This window comes from Ursus maritimus, unplaced genomic scaffold, assembly GCF_017311325.1.
Source record: "Ursus maritimus isolate PB19 unplaced genomic scaffold, ASM1731132v1 scaffold_21, whole genome shotgun sequence".
Classification (NCBI taxonomy): domain Eukaryota; kingdom Metazoa; phylum Chordata; class Mammalia; order Carnivora; family Ursidae; genus Ursus; species Ursus maritimus.
Window position 1 is genome coordinate 31,933,173 of NW_024424564.1, and position 20,985 is coordinate 31,954,157.

General features: G+C 42.3%; 1 long non-coding RNA gene across 1 annotated transcript; it reads right to left on the reverse strand.

The window, feature by feature from the left end:
• Positions 1 to 277: 277 nt before the first annotated feature.
• LOC121104406 lies at positions 278 to 8,757 on the reverse strand. The gene is made up of 3 exons (XR_005836716.1): positions 8,602 to 8,757; positions 1,653 to 1,772; positions 278 to 675 (listed from the first exon to the last, which is right to left on the reverse strand). It is a non-coding gene; the product is annotated as an uncharacterized LOC121104406 (long non-coding RNA).
• Between the last annotated feature and the right edge of the window lie 12,228 nt (positions 8,758 to 20,985).

A 20,985-nucleotide genomic window follows, 5' to 3' on the forward strand; every position in this document is an offset into this window, starting at 1 on the left:
CGAAAAGGCAGGGGAAGGGCAAATTTGCTCTTTCCCATCTTCCTCTCCTGTCCTTAGACATTGCTGTTCCTGGTTCTTGGGTCTTTGAACTCCAACCACTGGCTTTCGTGGTTCCAGCTTGCAGACAGCAGCCTGGGGGACTTCTCAGCCTCCATGACTGCATAAACCAATTCCAACAATAAACCTGTTATATATATCCTTATATACACCCCATTTTTTTTCTGTTTCTCTGGAGAACTGTGACTAATACACACGGGGGGGTGAAAATTTCCAGAATCCATGGGGAGATGGCAGAGAAATTATCATTGCCTGTATTGAAACTGATTTGAATAGAGAAGAAAAAAGAAAAGATGTTCATACTTTGGGGAGGTATTACTCAACCTAACAAACAAACAAAACAAGCCACTTTGAGTGTTTACATAGAGGGAATTTAATACAGGGAGCAGATTACACATACTGGGAGAGCTAAGCACCAAACAGGACATCGAGGCAAACCTGAAATTAACAACCAAGGAGCCACTAGGGCCTCAGGCTGGAGCAGATTTCTCAGTCCGGGCACTAGCGGCGTTTTGGGGTGATAATCCTGCCGTGGAGGGCTGCCCTGTGCACCGTAGGATGTTCATCCTTTCTCTCTGGCCTTCACCCACTAGACCCTCGAAGCATCACCCACGCAAGCTGTAACAACCAAAAAGGTTTCCGAACGTTTGCTAACTGTCCCTTGAGTTGTGGGGAGAGAGGAGCTGGGGGAGGGGTAGACAGGATTGTTCGTGTTCGAGAAACACTGAGCTAAGGGATGAAAGGAAAAAGTGGTATTACCAGAACCCAGGGTCATCCAGGGTCACCCGGGAAAAGCTGGAACCATGAGGCAGAGGGGTCTGTCCAGTGAGAGAGGCAGGGAGAAGAGGCCCCGGCAGAAAGGGAAAGGGAGAAATACACTGGCTTCTCTCTTGCCCCTCAAACTCCTGCAGACTGGTACTGCCTTCCTGACATACAGAGCAAATCAAAGGCAAGGAATGGTTCTGAGAATGCAGGCCCAGGATCAGTACAAGGATTACCTTGAAACTGTGATTATAAATAAGGACACAAATTTAAATCTGAGGTCGAACTTTGAGACTGGTGCCCATTCAATGTGCCGGATCACCAGATGACTGCTGCACGTTACCCAGAGGCAGCTCATTGTGACACTGCGGCAATCCCTCACTTGCATAGTCCGTTCCAAGGCCTGGGAGGGTCCTAAGAATGTGTTCAACGCACTCCCATGTTTTAGTAAAATTCGTATCACACTTCCTGTCATGTTGGGTGGAATGGAGAGGGTGTGGATTATTTTGAAGATCTGGTGGAAGGAAAGTCGAGGTGGGTACAGCTCTACCCTTGGACCTGAGCAGTAGGGGCTCCTGCCCTGGGCCCCACACTTTAGAGGGCCTCACTCCGGCTCTCCTTCTGCTGCATCCCTGCCTTTGAGATGAGAAGTCTGCAGTGTCAAAGGGATATGCCCACCCAGAATTTATGCTGTCCCATTCTTGCCCCTACTTTGAGTACTTCGGACCCTAGAATTCCCTGCGCCAATGGCCCTGGGCCTGCTTCCAGGATCTACATGGGCCTCTCCCCTCAGTCAGCCTTCTGAGAGTGCACCGTGCCGCAGCACTGCATACCTCTAGGTCCAAGAGGCGGCCAAGACTTGGCTGGTTCCTGGAGGTGATGGGTCTATCTTGGATGTGTGGACCAGAGTGTCTGCGGATGCTGGTGAGAGGCTTCTCATGGTATGGAATGGACTTAGGAATGGGAACAGAAGGCGGGTCATAAACAAGCAATAAAATCAATAGAAACCATTCTGACATTGAGAAGCACATTATAAGCCAAAATAATAAATTGTTTAGAATTATACCCAAAGTAGGAATTCATTAAGAGGAAGAAATACATTTTGAATAGAAATAAAGAATAGGCTTTTATATTGTTTGATAATCTCTTCTCGATCTAACATGAAATACTGACATCACAATCACCAGCTCAACGGGGTTACCATAAACAAACTGGTCAACGAGAGTCATCAGTTCAAAAAGTATCTAAGGTTAGTTCCTGTGCAAGAAAACCTGAAATGTGCATGCAATCTTACAGCTCATACAGGAAAGAAATTTGATGCAGGGTTTCCCAAATTTGACAACAATTTAAAAAATATATATGACTTACCTATAACCAGTTCTGAAGCTGAAAAACCTTTTCTAAGATAACAACAATTAAAAAAAATATTCAATCATGCTAAAGGAAAACCTGACTTATCTTTAAATAGAAAATGCTATTACAAAATCACTATAAAGAAGTGTATGCAGATACCTGGGTACCAGGGATCCAGGCTGCTCAGTCGGTTGAGCGGCCAACTCTTGGTTTTGGCTCGGATCACAATCTCATGGGTCATGAAATGGAGCCCATGTGGGGCTCCATGCTCAGCGGGAAGTCTGCTTGAAGATTCTCTCCCTCTGCCCCTCCCCCCACTCTCTCTCTCCCTCTCTCTCTAAAATAAATAAATAAATCTTAAAAAAAAAAAAGAAGTGTATATTGGTATATCACCAAAAAATACAGAGATAAAGGTATTAAAGAGATATATCAAGCTGTCAAATAATAAAGATTATTTTTCTAGATTTTTCTAGCATTTGTGAGCTTTTCAAATTTTGTGATTTGCTATAATTTCTCTCCTCATTTTAAATATTATTTAACTTCATACTTAATTTTTGTTTTTTAGAAAGGAAGAGAGAGCGAGGTGGGGGAGGGGGAGAGGAGGAGAGAATCTTAAGCAGGCTCTACACTCAGTGAGAGCCTGACATGGGCTCAGAACCCTGTGATCCTGACCTGAACTGAGACCAAGAATCGGACGTTTAACTGACTAAGCCACCCAGGAGCCCCCATACTCAATTTCATATTCATAATTTTCCATTCTCTTTCCTAAGGAAGGAACCCACCTGTCCCCTAAATTGTATAAGCTTAGTGTCCACAAAATCTGGATCTTTCCCTTGGTGTGGAGAGGTAAATTGAGCGTGTTGTCAAGAAATGACCTCAGTGCTTTGGTGTCAAAGACAGAGTTTGGGATAAAGAGGAACATTAGCTTTATTGCTTTGCCACGCAAAGGAGGCTGCAGCAGTCTATGGCATTCAAACACTGCAAGCCCACCCAGAGGAAGGGACTGGGGGGGGGGGCGGGGGGCGGTATTTATTTATTTACTTGAGAGAGAGGGAAAGAGAGAGCGCTTGCAGAGCGGGGAGGGGCAGAGGCAGAGAAGGGGGTGGTGAGAATCCCAAGCAAACTCCCCGCTGAGCATGGAGCCCTCGGTGGGGCTCGATCTCATGACCCTGAGATCAGGACCTAGACCAAAATCAGAAGTGGGAGCCTCAAGGGAAAGAGCCAGCCAGGTGCCCCAAGGCTGGGGGTGGGGGATGGTTTAAAGGGAAATACAGGATCTAGCCAGTTTGACTGGAATTGTGTAAGTGCTGTCAGCCTTGTTATTTGTTTTCAGGGTGGTACCAGGTTCCTGAAACAAAAGGCTAAGGGAGGAGGGGAGGATTGCGGAAGAAAGGGAAAAGGTTACTTTAAAATCGAGCTTTTCTGAAGCATTAGTGCAGCCATTTTGATTTTTGTCCACTTCATGCTTGTAAGCGGTTTCCAGGGGGGCTTGGGCATTATGTCTGGGGAAATGGAGAGAAAATTATCTGAGTGGGCAGCTCATCCTGACCCCCAAGATGTCAAGGTGTATTATTGAAGGTAAACGAGTCAGCAGCTGGGACTTCCTAAGTGCCGTTTTCAGATGACTGCATTTTGTCCCCGTTTCTCCTTGTTTTTGTTCTGTAGTCATGGTGGCAGCTGATACAGGAGGGACAACTGGGCAAGGGGCAGATGACTGTTCAGCCTGACTCCACAGTTTCTCACACAGTAGAGAGAGAAGAAAGACAATGGTTACAAAGCAAAGCCAAAAAAGTAACCAGCGGTCTATCAGAACACGCCATCAGTGCTGACAAAGAGCTGGTATCCGTTTGGGAGCCCCAAGGACAATCCCTGAAGCAGACAAGCAGGGAGTGGGTAACAAGCAACAGGAGCCCAAACACACTGGTTTCGTTTGCAAGACTCTAGGCAGCAGTGCCAAGACCATTCCTCTCATTGAACAAAGCACAGGGATTAATTCTTACCATGTAATTTATTATTTCTTTTAAAGTGAATAAATTGCACCCTGAAGGTTGTTAGGTTTCTGAGCGCTCACAGTTCCTCACAAATAGTTATCAGGATTTCTGGATGTGATTTGTACCTAAACTGGTGTAGTCTGGGGACTTGTAAAAGACGGGCTGCCCCGGGCAATGGCGCCCGTCCATTTTCCAGCCTAGTTCTTTTCCTGACTCAAAAACCTTGTGGTGAAATAAAGTGGGTTGAACAAGGGCTTTTATCTCTTCTCCCTTCTGAAATCCCAATAACATCACTATAAAAGAATAAAATAGGTATAAATCTACAAGGACAAAAAGAATGAGAGAGAAGATGACAGCAGGCTGAAGACTCAACAACATCTAGAAGTTGTAGTCCTGAGAAGTGGGGCTCAGCAGGACAGAGAAAGCTGGGTCCTATCACTCTAGAGCAGAGCAGACAGCTTCCACAAATTAATTTTGAATGTCTATATGACAGGAGGATTTTCTTTTATAAAGTGGATCACTAAAGTTAATCGGAAGCAAGTCAGTTGTTACCCCAGATCCACTCCCTGGCCAACAAGTGTTCTTTCCGGAGAGACTGGGCTTGGGAGCCAGACTGAGCAGAGGTCAAGGAGAAGCAGCTCTCTCTGAGACATAGAGGGTGAAGGAAGGGCAGAGTGGTTTCCCCAGGGGAAAGCTGGGGGAATAGTAATAACAGCTCCTAAATAAACTCTGGGTCAAGCAGTGTTCAAAACACTTTATACACACTATCTCAATTAATTCTCATAACAGCCATGTGTTAGAGGTACCTATATCACCTTACTTTCCATATAAAAACCTGAGACACTGAGTTGAAGGACATTCCCCAAGGTCACCTAGAGCTAGAGATGGACCCAGTCTGGCCATAGTGAGAGGGAGACATGGATCCCAAGTGGCAAAACCATTACTGGTCTACCACAGAGAGAGCCGTGACATATGTTCCAAAATTTCCATCCCATTGCGTGGGCTGTAGGCAGCATTATCGTATTTCCAACAGTTACAATGTGGGGCAAGAAAGTGATGTCATGCCAAGCTTGTTCCTTTTGAGGAACAGAATCCCTAGAGATACAGGTCTATGATCTATGATAGTCTGAGTAATGGCCCTCTCAAAAGATGTTGTGTCTCAATCCCTGGAACCTATTACCATATATGGTAAAACAGACTCTGCAAATGTGATTGAATTAAGGATCTTGAGATGGGGATTCTCTAATCCTCACAGAAGACTCGGAGACCCTTGTACTTCCACAGCACAGACCATGAGGTAAGGAGCCCACAGACCTGATACCCCTCTGCAAATGCTACATCATGATTCCAAACACTAGTAAGATCTTGTTGACAGAGGTGAGTGGGACCTCAGACAAATCTGTCCCTGAGCTGTGATATTAACTGAAACTTGGCACTGATCATACACCAGATTGGATACCTATATAAGAAATAGTTTATAGGGGCGCCTGGGTGGCACAGCGGTTAAGCGTCTGCCTTCGGCTCAGGGCATGATCCTGGCGTTATGGGCTCGAGCCCCACATCAGGCTCCGCCGCTATGAGCCTGCTTCTTCCTCTCCCACTCCCCCTGCTTGTGTTCCCTCTCTCGCTGGCTGTCTCTATCTCTGTCAAATAAATAAATAAAATCTTTAAAAAAAAAGAAATAGTTTATAATCACAGGACAGAAAGGTATCCCATTAAAAACAGGATAAATACACTAAGGCATTTGTAGGGCTCAAATGCCAACACAAATGGATTTTGTTCAGGGATCAGAATTTCTACAGCGCCAAAAGACTGTGCTGTGGTTTTGAGGAGAGAATCATGAATAAAGTTTGGCTCGGATATGTCTATAAAAGGGATGAAACTTTATTAGTCATGGATGGGAGCTGGTGTGTGATCAACAGTCCACATGTTCTCTTGGTAGAAATCATGTCTATTCATGCTTAAGCCAGATTTATATTGTAAATTTATCATTCTAAAATGACCTTTGTAGCTGGGGGAAAAGGGGGAGGAACCCCACTGGGACACTTGAATGAGCCACCAGAGACTTGAGCAGATGGAAGGAGCAAATAATATAAACCAGGAAGGGTGCTGAGTGAATCATTTGTCTTAGGAAAGGTCAATCACTTGAGGTCTGTAAGAGGACTGTGAACTCAATGTGTTCCTTAGACAAGGAGCAAAAGCTTATTGGGTGTACTCATAAGAGTCATGAACCAGAAAAGGACACATTTAGTCACTGGGAGGCCATGTGACTACTACAGGAGCTACTCAGACCTTGACTTAGAACAGAACATGAGGTACACAGTGACTCTCCACTCCACGCACATGGCAGGCGTTACTAAGTGAGCATCGTACATCATTCACCTTGCCGAGGCCAGAGGCAGCCTCAGAGTCTTTCTCGGCACAGACCCCAAAGAATGAATACTTATGGCTCAGAGTTGACCCACAAGATAAAACCTATTTGCTGGGACGCCTGGGTGGCTCAGTTGGTTAAGCGTCTGCCTTCAGCTCAGGTCATGATCCCAGGGTCCTGGGATCGAGTCCTGCATTAGACTCCAAGGAGCCTGCTTCTCCCTCCGCCTGCCTCTCCCCCTGCTTGCGCTCTCTCTCTGACAAAAAAAAAAAAAAAAAAACAATAAAATCTTAAAAAAAAAATAAAATCTTAAAAAAAAAAAAACCAAAAAACCAGAAACAAAACAAAACGCCAGTTCGCTAACCCTGGTTTAGAACAAGAGTAAAGGAAACAAACTTTAATTTGAATAAAATCTGCATTAATATAGATTTTGAGAAAGCACTAGAGAGGCACATTGAGTAGGACAGAGAGATCTGGACACGGAAAGAAGGGAAGACTTCCAGAGTCTGAAGCCAAGAGGGCATCTGTGAAGTTGCAAGACATGATAAAGAACTTCAGCAAACACTTCCTCAGGTCTCTTTGGCCTCAGTGGGGTCGTGCACCCATCCTGAACCAATCACTGTAGTCCGATGTGTGGGCTTTACTGACTAGTTCAAGTTCATCAGAGCCCACCCGCAGAGCTGANGGCATTCCTGCCCCAACTACATGGCTGTGTGGGGGAGAGGTGCTCCTGTGAGGTAACTGGGGTACTCTCACCATGAAGGAAAGACTTAACGTTGAGGAATAAACAGCAGGTGCAATTTATGGTAGGGCAGGATTTCCAGGGGCCAGAGCTGGAGAGCCGTCTCAGAAGGGCAGATGAGGCATCTATAGGGTAGGTGTAGAGTGGCCTGACAACCAACGTAATCATGTGTGGGGATGAGGTGGGAAGTGCTTTCCTCCTCTAAGGAGACCTCAAAACCCATACCTGCTACAAAAATGAGGAAGCAAGTTTGGGTTGCAACGTAAGATGTCCCCAGAACTAGCAAAGGCATGAGCTTGAATTATCCTGAGCTCATCAGTTTCGGACAATTATCCTACATCATATGAAGGAGAAACCCTGGAACCAGCCAGGAACTAGGTCCTTCAGCAAATTCTCTCTGCAACCAGTGCAAACACCCCATGTTTGCAATTTTATTTACCTGAATGTTTCCCCCTGCCCCGGGGTTAGCAACAACTCCTGAAGTCAGAAAGATCCCTAGTGCCTGCCTTCTAAGAAAGGAAAGAAGAAGGAAACTGGGGGGACCGTGTCCCTTTTCTTTGCTCCTCCTGGAACAGAAGATCTCCCAGGGAGAAGAGGATGGTGGCTTGGAAAAGAAAGGGAGGCTGGCTGGTTGCTTGGGACCCATGGAAAAGAGGAGAGGTGCAGAAAGACAGTGATGAGAAGCAGCTGTGGAGGCTTAACGGGCAGGAAACCCCTGGGTTACGGAGGAGGAGGAATTTGTATATAAGAAGGGTGTCAAAGGAAAGAAAGCTGGAAGGAAGTCTGCTATAGTTTCTTCACAAATGGCATCAGTTAGTTTAGGGACGTAATGCTGTAAGCATTAGAAAACCTTTCCCAGACTGGCTTGGACAGAAAAAGGATTTGTTGGCTCACATATTTGAAAGCGACAAATGTAAAATGGACTTGGGCAAGACTGGATCCAGCAACTCAAAGGATTCAGTTTCTTCCCGTCTCTACTCTCTTCATCCTAAGGGGCTCTCCTCATTGCTGCAAGATGGGCACCAGTAGCATCAGGGGGTGGGGGGGGAGCAAGCTTCCTCATTACATAGTCCCCTCTTATATGGAGGGGAGACCCCCCAGTGGAATGCCGGAAACTTCAGATAGTACTGAACCCTACATACACTACATTCATTCCTATATATACACACCTGTGATAAAGTCTGACTTATAAATTAGGCACCGTATGAGATTAACAACAATAACCAACAATAAAACAGAACAGTTACAACCATATACTGTAATAAAAGCTATGTGAGTGTGGTCCCTCTCTTCTCTCTCAAAATACCTTACCGTCCTGTACTCACCCTTCTTCTCGGGATGATGTGAGATGATAAAATGCCTACATGATGAGATGAAGGGAAGGGAATACATCGGCTGTGAAACAGCACGAGGCAACTCCTGACCTCTGACAATCCAACAGAAGGAGGACCATCTGCTTCCGGACCACAGTCTGGGGTAACCGAAACCTCGGAAAGTGATAAGAGGAGGGACTACTGTACCATCCAATAGGAAAGAAAGGCCTCTGTGTCCCAGAATCCCTGTCAAAGGACCTCTGACTGGACTCGCTTAGGTCTTGTGACCAACTTTTAACCAATCACTGTGTCTGGGGGAAGGGAAATCCGTTTCTAATCAGAGATGGCCGCAGAGAGCCTCACATACACTCTTCGTGGCTGAAAATGGGGAGAGTGATGGTTTCCTAAGATAAATAGGATATCATTATTATTATGAAGGAAGGGGAATAATAGCTGGATGGCCAACACCTGGTCGCTGAGTATCAGATGCACCAGGAAAGGTAAAATGTACGAAATGTACATTCTAAATCAAAGAGAAAAGCAAATAGCGAAAGTCTCTCTCCTGGAAGTGGCTTTTACTGAAAAGAAAGAAGAAAAAAGAAAAGAAAAGAAAAGCAAAGAAAAGAAAAGGAAAGGAGGGGAGGGAAAGGGGAAGGGGAAGGGGAAGGGGAAGGGAAGGGAAGGGAAGGGAAGGGAAGGGAAGGGAAGGAAAGGAAAGGAAAGGAAAGGAAAGGAAAGGAAAGGAAAGGAAAGGAAAGGAAAGGAAAGGAAAGGAAAAGAACGTGCATGGGAAAGGCTGACTGGAGAGAAGGCTCCCATGGTATGATTGTGGCCGTGCTCAGCTGGCCAGCAGCTGTTCTACCAAATGAAATGAGACACAGGAAAACAACTCACATGAATAATCCCTGAAGATGGATCTTGATACATACACTTTACCCAGTGTTCTTGGAAGGACTCATGGGGCACTCCCTAAAGAGTGAGTTAATGTTCTGTTAAGTTCTTGCTTTACTTATTATCAAGGATGGTTGCTTCCTGAAACCCGGCACTCTGTTAACATTCTGCATGTCACTTTGGTTCAAGTAAGCCATTGGAAGATGGATCACTATTCATTCCCTGAAGAATTTCCCAAGTTAGAGATATAATTAATAATATTAGAGTAGCCCAGTTCAGAACTCTAACAAGTTACATAACATGGAAGATAGAAACTAATGAGAACAGTCATTCTTTTGTGCTTAGAAGAGTAAAATAGCTTTGGTAGCATGATTGTTCAATAATTTTTTTCTTACCTCCTGAGCCACTTGTCCTTGATTCTTGCCAAGGGTCCAGCAGGCTGAGAGAGCCAATACATTTATCTGAAACAAATGTTTCCAACTGGTATGTTAGAATATAGCAGTAGATTTCAAAGTCTTGCCTGGTAATCAGGTAATTCTTCAAATAAATTACGATATAACTCTACAATAGAATTCTATTCATTCATTTAAAATGATGCTGTAGTTGAAAATATGTTTGCATAATGTTCACAATATATTGTTGAGTAAAAAAAAAAGTTAAAAAACAACATGGAGATTATAATCACACCTTTATAAAATCCTAAAATATTTACATTTTTTTACAGAAAGAATGAGAAGATATCCTATAAGATGTTTCTAGTAGTTTTCTCCAGGTGGTGGGATAATGACTATTCTTTTTAAAATTATTTTTAAAAAATTTTAATGAATATTCTCTTGGAATCTTTTTCTCCTTGTTTATATTGTCTAAATTTTCTACAATACCCATTCATTACTTTTGTAATAAGAAAAATACAGCAGAGATATTTTTAATTAAAAAATTATACCCACTACATCTGTAAATCTCTAATTGTACTTATATTTTATTCTTTAAAAATTTCAGTATTCTTCCTGTAAGCAGCCACAAATCCTCTGTGGAATGAGGTAGGGGAAGAAATGCATACATGCATGTATAAATGAGTGAATGAATAAACACAGCACCAATTAGAGCAGCAAAGGAAACTCTGGGGAATCCCAAGGCTGACTGGCCGCTCCCTTACTTGGATTCAGTTAACATCTAAATGAGATCCCATTGTTGGAGACTAGTCCCAGTCCCAGCCACATGGGACATTTTAGTGTTTCTAGGTCTGGAGGTGAAGTTTTCTTGCTCCCAGGAGTGACATCTCAAGAGTCTAGATTCTCATACTCTAGTAGGGGTCAGTCACCTTTCGCCTTCAGCCGCCTGTGGAATTTTTCGTCTTGTGATCCCTAGATCCTTCCAATCCCCCCCTAGGTGGGGCACATTTGGTATAGGAGGGAATGCTATCACTGCTGGACCTCAGGGGCTCCTTGACCACTCATGCCAGGGGTTCAGGCTCTGTCCACTGCTTCAACCACCTTCTCCAGCACTGGCCCCCCTACATAGCCCTCATTAATGGCCGCCATCACTGCAGCCACCATGCTCCAGACACGTTAGAGATCACTCCCCTCTTCTTGAGTTCTGAGCAAAGAGACAAAGAAACTCCCTCTTAACAGACTCCAGGGTCTGGAAATGCAAATGTCCCATCACAGGGCTTTTCCCAAGCAGGGAAGGAGATGGACACATCAACCTTCTGTCTCAGTCCCCCAGTACCTCTCCTTTCTGCTTACCAACCTGCTGGACTGGGGATCACGAAGTGACAAAGCCTGTTAAGTAACGTAAATGAGTTATCCACTAGTTGTCCAGCTGTAGCGGATTGTTGCCAAGGGTAATACAGGCCCCGTGTTGATAGGTTTATTTTGAAGGGAAAGCAGAAATCTAGATTATCATGTGTAATCCCCCAATTTTTAAATATTGACAACTAGTTTATTTTTTTAACCCCAGTATACGTTAGGAATTCTGTTAGGGATTCCTTGTTAGGAACAGGCTAGGAATTCTGTTCAGCAGCTAGTAAAAGAGATGAAAAATAATATAGCTTCAGATAGAGACTTGATACTCTGTTTTGGTGAGAACCTGCAAGTAGTTCAAAGGTGGGCAGTCCAGGGCTGTGGGCAGCTCCAGGCCCTCGTGTTCAAATCCCCTGGCTTGGGTTTCTTTTTAGTGCTTGCTATACTACACGGGAACTTAAATTCAAAATCAACTAGCTGAGTGTCCCTGGGCACAGCCATTTCCCTTTCTAGATCTCTGTCTCTTCATTTGTGAGGTGAACTCAAACAGTACCTGCCTCACAGCGGGGTTTTGAGAACTGAATGAGATATACATGGAAAGCACTTAGCACAGAGCTTTACAGAGCACTTAGCATGGTAACCCCCAGAATGCTGGTGTAAGACAGTACAAACCCATACACACTGGGCCCTTAGACACTGTTAGGGCAAAGTAAGATCCTTAGATATGCAAAGAGAGTTGGACATAGGATAGATGAAAACTGAATTGCTCTGTATTATATAAATGAGAACTTTTCCTTTTTTTTTTTTTTCCCCCTTACAGAGCAGTTAATAGCAGGAAAGAGAGGGAAGAGGAGAAGGAAGGCAACACAGCAGAGTGGAGGAGGACATTTACAAATACCGGATATTAATTTTGAGACTGATAATCTTTTTTAAAAATAAGACCACTGGTCACCCCAAATCCTGTTTTCAAAATCTGCTAGGCACAAAAATATCTACTGTAATTTTTGATGTTAAGTATGAGAAGGGGCTGAGTTCCATATTTGTGTTGATGCGGAACAGCAATGGAGAGCATATAGAGGACTATATATTCTATTGAATGGACTAATTCTGAATATATTAGCTGAACAGAAATGGGAATCTGGAGCCAGAGCTTAATCTGTAAGAACATAAACTGTACCTTTCCCCGAATCTTTGGGTAGATTATTGGGCTTTCTTCAAATGTGAAAGGAGCGGGGAGAGTTTGAATCAATTTTATCTAAATCTAAAATAGCAGGAAGACCCTACCTAACATTTGAGTCCCGCAGCTAGCACCTACCCTCCCTGAGGCCTCAGAGACATTCTGCATGACCCTTCACAAAACCCGCATGGGAATCTTCCGACATTGCTTCTGCTTTTGCAATACTGAGAAGTCAGGAAAAGCTGGAGTTGGCTGTAATTCTAAAGGATGAATGGACGCTGATGGCGTATCCTAGCAACGGCTGAAAAGAAATCAACGTCAAGTGATACAAGCTCCATGAGTAGAAGCAAAAGATCGGCTGAAACATGGTCAGAAGTAACATGGCCTAGGTAATGACTGCCAGACCCAAGCTGACAGTTGTAAGCTGACCTTTTGTTAGGAAGCCGCATAGATAAATCGAGAGCAAAAGGCTGAGTTACGCTAATGGAGGCCTCAGAAAAATGACCCAAAATAACAATGTTCAAACAAAGTCCAGGTTTGGAGCAACAACCCTCGCCAGAAAAAGCCATTTCATCTGTAGAAAACTGAAGGTCAGTGAAGGCTGTCAAATAAATCACTTTAATGTAATTACAAATGACATTTATTCCTTTAAAGCCACAGAGTATTAAATAAGACTCTAATAATCAGATCTCACAAGAGTAAAAATTATTCTCTTCCATAACCCTCTTTACAAGTTTGGGAAGCACTGACTGTTAGCCAAGTGCCACAGAAGACCACTAACGTCCTATTGCATTCGTCAGGGCTGTTTTTACTGCCAATAAAAGAAATTCACCTTGAACTTCACTTGAGCGAAAAGGGGACTTGTGGAAAGGAGGAAGTCACAGAATCAAAGGAAGACATTCGGGAATCAGGCAGCTCTATGGCTCCCCAGGGCTAGGCACCAGGGACTTCACACACCCAGGACTCTTTTTTCTTTCTTTTTTTTTTAAAGATTTTATTTATTTATTTGAGAGAGAGTGCAGAATGAGAGAGAGAGAGACAGAGAGAGAGCATGAGCAGGGGAAAGGGGAGAGAAGCAGACTCACCACTGAGCAGGGAGCCTGACATGGGGTTCAATTCCAGAACCCTGGGATCATGACCTGAGCCAAAGGCAGCACTTAACCGACTGAGCCACCCATGCACCCCTCTTTTTTTTTTTTAATTAATTTTTAAAAATTGAAGTATAAAAAAAATTGAAGTATAATTGACATACAATATCCTGTTCACTTCTGGTGTATATCAGGGATTCAGTATTTTTTTTAAAGATTTATTTATTTATTTGAGAGAGAGAGAGAGAGCAAGTATAGAGGGAGAGGGAGAGAGAATCCCAAGCAGATTCCCCACTGAGCACAGAACCCCACTGGAGGCTCAATCCCACAAACAGTGAGATCGTGACTGGCACCGAAACCAAGAATCAGATGCTCGACCCACTGAGCCACCCAGGCGCCCCGTGATTCAGTATTTTTATATATCATGAAATGATTCCCCTCCATGAGTCATTACCATCTGTCACCATACAAAGTTATTACACATTATTGACTATATTCCTTAGGCTGTACATCACATCCCCATGACTTATTTATTGTATAAGTGAATTTTGTACCTCTTAATCCCTTCACCTATTTCACCAGCCCCCTAATCCCTCCCCACTCCAGTAACCAACAGTTTCTTTCCTGTATCTATGAGTCTCTTTCTGTTTAGTTTTGTGTGTTTCTTTGTTTTCTAGATTCCACATATAAGTAAAATCATATGATAACTTGTCTTCCTTCAGTCTTATTTCACTTAGCAAAATACCCTCTCTGTCCATCCATGTTGTTGCAAATGGCAAGATTTCACTCTTTTTTATGGCTGAGTAATATTCCATTATATACACAGTATATATATATATATATATATCTGCTTTTCTATGGATGTTACCTTTTCTATGGCTTTTTTTCTCAAGGCTAAAAACATGGCCACCTATAATCCTGGAGCTTTATGTAGTTTTAGGGCCCTGATCAGACTAGGGAAGGAATTGGTGAGCCTGGTAAGGGTCACATGTCTATCTGTGGGCCACCAATTGGGGCCAGGAGGATGGTCCTAGAATTGGCCAGGCCTCAGTCACATGCTTACTCTTGGTTTGAGGATAGGAGGTGGGGTGCTCTAGTACATCCCAGGAGTGGGATGGGAAGGAGATGTTCCTCAAAGGAAGGGGATGTTATTTTCAAAGAGAAAAAACTGGTGCTGAGCTGACAAAGAACAAATGTCCACCACATTATTGAAATAGTGATGAAAGTCATTTTCATAACATGCTACTCTCCTTAGCTGGTCTAAACTGTCTTGGCAAAGGCAAAACATTACAGAATCGTAGCTGTCTGGAATGTACTATTCATTTAGTTTGATCTTCCTAACTCATTTAATTAGCCCCCATAGGAGGTAGGACACTAGCTGTATATTACTAAAAATATCAAATATAAATTTCCCATAAATTAAAGGAAGGTACTATAAAGATAAAAGCTAATATCATAGTTATATTTTTAGCTTTGTTTCCAAATATGTTACATTTATTAAGGATTTTTTAATCAGTAAAATAATAATTCAAGGGGTGCCTGGATGGCTCAGTTGGTCAACTCAGGTCATGATCTCAGGGTCCTGGGATTGAGCTCCATATGGGGCTCTGCACTCAGTGGGGAGTCTGCGTCTCTCCCTCTGCCCCTCCCCCCATTCATGCACTCTCTCAAATAAATAAATAAAATCTTTTAAATAATAATAATAATTCAAAATTAAGTTTTTATTAAAACTTAAAGGAATATTGCATAAAATAACTATTTTTTAAAGATTTTATTTATTTATTTGGAGACGGAGAGAGAGTGCATGAGCACATGTGTGCGCACAAGGAAGGGTAGGGGAGTAGGGGGTTGGGGAGAGGCAGAGGGAGACAGCATCTCAAGCAGACGCCACACTGAGTGTGGAGCCCAACACGGGGCTTGATCTCATGACCCTGAGATCATCACCTGAGCCAAAATCAAGAGTCAGATACTTAACTGACTGAGCCACCCAGGTGCCCCCATAAAATAACTTTTAAAAATATCTCTAAGTCATTCTTGTATAGTGACCTATATTTTTTATTAAGTTTTTAGTTTAAATTCCAGCATAGTTAACACAGTGTGATATTAATTTCAGGTAGACAAGATAGTGATTCAATAATTCTATACACTAGTTAGTGTTCATCATGGTAACTGTACTATATAGTGACCTATACTGACATCTATTATAAGGTTTAAACTTGTATTTATTTGATTCTATTTATTTAAAATAAATAATAGTAAAAAGGCCTAAAATTGATCATGTTTTTAAGAACTATACATCAGTAAACTAAATTATCATTATTCTAAAAAAATTTTTTTTAAGATTTTATTTATTTATTTGTCAGAGAAAGAGAGCACAAGCAGGGGGAGCAGCAGGCAAAGGGAGAAGCAGGCTCCCTGCTGAGCAAGAAGCCCAACATGGGACTCGATCCCAGGACCCTGGGATCATGACCTGAGCTAAAGGCAGATGTTTAACGACTGAGCCACCCAGGCATCCCCTAAAACTTTTTTTAAAAGATTTTATTTATTTATTTGAGAGAGACAGAGAGAGCATGAGAGTGGGGTGAGGGGCAAAGGGAGAAGCAGACTCTCCGTTGAGCAGGAAGTCCGATGTGGACCTTGATCCCAGGACTCCAGGATCATGACCTGAGCCAAAGGCAGACGCTTAACTGACTGAGCCATGCAGGTGCCCCATCCTAAAATTTTGTTAGGTTTTTTGGAATTTTTGCCTATGAGCCTATCAAAATAATTAAGGTATGTCCTCTGGAGATCCACTATATCTCAGAGTGTCTATAGCTAACGATACTATATTGCATACTTAATATTTGTTATGGAAGTAGATCTTAGGTTAAGCATTGTTATCACAAAAAGTTATAATAATAATAAAGAGTTGGTAGGTGATGGATATGTTTATGGCCTTGATGATGACGGTGGTTTCATGGTATATACTTATTGCCAAGTTCATCGAGTTGTATACAATAAATATGTACAGCTTTTTACATGTCAATTGTACCTCAATAAAGTGGTTTAAAAACAAATAAAATTAAAATTACCCAAAAAATTAAGGTATGATAATAATAGTAATGGCTACCATATATCAGATGCTTTGCCTGACAACTCCGTGAGCAGGGTTTTATTATTCTTTTTTTTTTTTTTTTAAGATTTTATTTATTTATTCGACAGAGATAGAGACAGCCAGCGAGAGAGGGAACACAAGCAGAGGGAGTGGGAGAGGAAGAAGCAGGCTCATAGCGGAGGAGCCTGATGTGGGGCTCGATCCCAGAACACCGGGATCACGCCCTGAGCCAAAGGCAGACGCTTAACCGCTGTGCCACCCAGGCGCCCCAGGGTTTTATTATTCTTATGTTATAGATGAGGAAACTGAGTTCCTAGAAGTTAATTGTTCGAAGCTACATGGCTAGTAACCTCTAGGGTGGTCTTAGGTCTACTCTAGAACCAATTACCTTTCCAATCTGTCACATTGCTTCCCTGACTAAGCAATGCTGGAGAGAAGAACAAAACTGTGCAGGATGTTTGTTAATAAAATAGGAGTCTAACAAAGAACTTCTCAAAGTCAATACATGAGAAACAAATAAACAAATCATAAAATGGGCAGAAGATATGAACAGACACTTTTCCAGTGAAGACATACAAATGGCTAACAGACACATGAAAAAATGTTCAAAATCATTAGCCATCAGGGAAATTCAAATCAAAACCACACTGAGATACCACCTTACACCAGTTAGAATGGCAAAAATTGACAAGGCAAGAAACAACAATTGCTGGAGAGGATGTGGAGAAAGGGGATCCCTCCTACATTGTTGGTGGGAATGCAAGTTGGTACAGCCACTCTGGAAAACAGTGTGGAGGTCCCTTAAAAAGTTAAAAATTGAGCTACCCTATGATCCAGCCATTGCACCAATGGGTATTTACCCCAAAGATATAGACGTAGTGAAGAGAAGGGCCATATGCACCCCAATGTTCGTAACAGCATTGTCCACAATAGCTAAATCATGGAAGGAGCCGAGATGTCCTTCAACAGATGACTGGATTAAGAAGATGTGGTCTATATATACAATGGAATATTACTCAGCTATCAGAAAGAATGATTTCTCAACATTTGCTGCAACATGGACGGCACTGGAGGAGATAATGCTAAGTGAAATAAGTCAAGCAGAGAAAGACAATTATCATACGGTTTCACTCATCTTTGGAACATAAGAACTAGGAAGATCGGTAGGAGAAGAAAGGGATAAAGAAAGGGGGGTAATCAGAAGGAAGAATGAAGCATGAGAGACTATGGACTCTGAGAAACAAACTGAAGGCTTCAGAGGGGATGGGGTGGGGGAATGGGATAGGCTGGTGATGGGTAGTAAGGACGGCACGTACTGCAGGGTGCACCGGGTGTTATACGCAACTAATGAATCATGGAACTTTACATCAAAAACCAGGGATGTACTGTATGGTGACTAACATAATATAATAAAAAATATTATTATAAAAATAAAAATAAATAAATAAAATAAAATAGGAGTCTAACAATCCAATGTTCTGAAATAATCATTGAATCATGAATTGCATAAATATGCTATAAAATTGGGCAAAGAAGTTAATTTCTTAGATTCCAAAATGTTCTCCAAAACCAGAGTAGACACATTTTCAGTGTGCAAAATGAGTGTCTAATTCTAGGACCCTAAAAGAAATCTCGACATCAGACTCAATGAGCAGACACACCAACAGGAAATGAAGGCAAGGCAGCCATTACTCAGTCGAAACTCAGGGAGAAACTATGCCCTAAGGGACGATGAGGGAAAATATGAGAAGATCTTAGCTCTCTTCAACAATGGAAAATTAGTTAAGGGTTTAAATTTACAGTGTCAGGACAACAAGGGAGCTGGAGCAAACATAGGCGTATGACAAATATTAATCGCCATCTCTATTCTCAAACTGAAAAATCCAGGTCAGCTTGCAGGGCGGGCTGTCTCCAAATGCAAGAGCCTTTTTTGAGATTCTCTGGTAAAGCCTACCTAAGTAAAGGAGGTCATCTGAGGCTGCATGTAAGTACATAATTCAAAATAAAAAGAGGTTTGTCAAAAGAGCTTTACATTTTTTGACAAAGTCTCAGTAGGATTGTATTTCTTCCAGCAGACAAGGCCACTCTTTTCCACTGGAGAATATTAATCATGACACCACTAGAGTCAGTTGGGCACCACCAAGCTCAGATTAGGATTCTCCATGACAGATATCGTTAATGCTAGTCAAGAGTTTTCCTCCAGCCTTTGCTAACAGAATCTTAATTTTGTTTGCCTTTCGTGTCTTTCAACAAGACTGAGTCCTTGTCTGGTCTCTGGAGAGGACTGTCAATAAATAAATCAAACTTGGTCATGTTATGATCCTTGTCAAATGACTGGCTATGACATGGGCAAGAGATGCAGGTCAGACCAAGAGACTGCTGGAAGTTTCTGGGAAGATTTTTGTCCTCTCAGAAAGGATATAAGACAGGGGCATCCCCCTTTTCCTGGCTCTGGAGGTTGTCATTTGCGTGTGATGCCTAGAACTGCAGTAGCCATTTTAGGACTACGAAAGGAGCCAAATTAGGAGAATAAATCACCATATTGAGGATGGGAGAGTAGGGAGATGGGAAAAACCAGAGTCCTTAATAATGGTATTGAGCCACTTAACTTAGAAACTACTATTTATTGGGGCGCCTGGGTGGCACAGCGGTTAAGCCTCTGCCTTTGGCTCAGGGCGTGATCCCAGCATTCTGAGATCGAGCCCAACATCAGGCTCCTCCGCTGGAAGCCTGCTTCTTCCTCTCCCACTCCCCCTGCTTGTGTTCCCTCTCTCACTGGCTGTCTCGCTGTCAAATGAATGAAAACAAAACAAAAAAACCCTACTATTTACTAAAATCTAACTACAGATTCTTTAATATATGTATTATTAAATGTCACTATTGATGGCACTTTTAGATTGGTTTCCTCTTTGGCCAAAGCTTCCTGAGATTCTCTCTGTGCCAGAGGTATCAAAATCTAATATCAGGACATCCTGTCAGATCAGAATCTGGCCCTCCCTAATGGCTGTCCAACTTCTGGGTGGTCTTAGAATGCTTAGGAATTTGACATCCTCACATACCTTCTCCTCCCTCCCATCCTTTCCACTCCCCTCCCAGACCTTTACTCCGCACCTTCAAACTACATTGCACTTGCCTTCAGGTAATGGAATTTGCAGAAGACTCAACTCAAACTATGTTAAGCCCAACTGCCAAAAGATGGAATAATCAAATGGTGCTTGCCCAGGAGACAGAGTTGACTTTAAGATCTATAGTAGGGTAAATGTCACTTTTTTATGTGCTGAAGATAAAGGATTACTGTCAATAATCTATTAGAACTAAGTTTCTTAAACCTTTTATAAAAATTGAGATAAAAATCACGTGGCATAGAAGACACCATTTTAAAGTGTCTAACTAAGTAGTTCTTAGTATATTCAGTGTTGTGCAACCATCATCACTATCGGATTCTAGAACATTTCCATCACCTCAGAAAGAAACCCTGTACCTATTAGCAGTCGATCCCAATTCTCAATCTTTTTTTTTTTCTTTAACTCACATGTCCGAACAGTCAAGAGTTTTGCTGAGTTTTGTTTCTTATAGCTTGCATCATGAAAATAATATGGTGGATTGTTTCAGTCATTTTACCAATGCAAAATAATGTTTTAATATTGCATATTCTTTTTCAAAATATAGATGCCCCCTAGATTCTAATGACCAATACCCTCCCCAACGGGCATCTTCTCTTAGCCCTTGTTGAATTTGAATATTGCTGTATTTGTTTAAATTTGAATATTGCTGTATTTGTTTAAATAATACTTGTGAGACATATATATATTGTGTGGATGGCCTTTCTATAGCCAACTGCTTCTTCTATGAGTAATTTTTTTAACATTAACACTACAAATGTATTAATCCTACCTGCAAACAGATAGCTTTTCATAAATAAGAAAATAATTTTTCGTGGAAACTTAATTTAAATTTCAAATTAGGATGCAGATTTTCTGGCACATAATTTTTCATCCTCCTTTGATTGCTTTGAAAAGAGTATTATAAATCACCTAAAATTGTGGGGTTGGTGCTCAGCCTTATTTAGTGACATGAAAATGTTCATTTTTTAGCAATTTTATTGCCGCTCAAAGGTCCAATAGCAGGCAACATGCCGCTGAATCTGCAAATCCACAGCCCTCTCCAACTGGAATCATCCGTCACGTACAGGAATTTTAAAGACCTGGACATATCCTCAAATGTATATGCAGAGGCTTCACGGAATGTATGTATCTACCTCAGCACAAACTTAAAAAATTTTAAATACAGGGGCGCCTGGGTGGTACAGCGGTTAAGCCTCCGCCTTTGGCTCAGGGCGTGATCCCGGCGTTATGGGTTATGGGATCGAGCCCCACGTCAGGCTCTTCTGCTATGAGCCTGCTT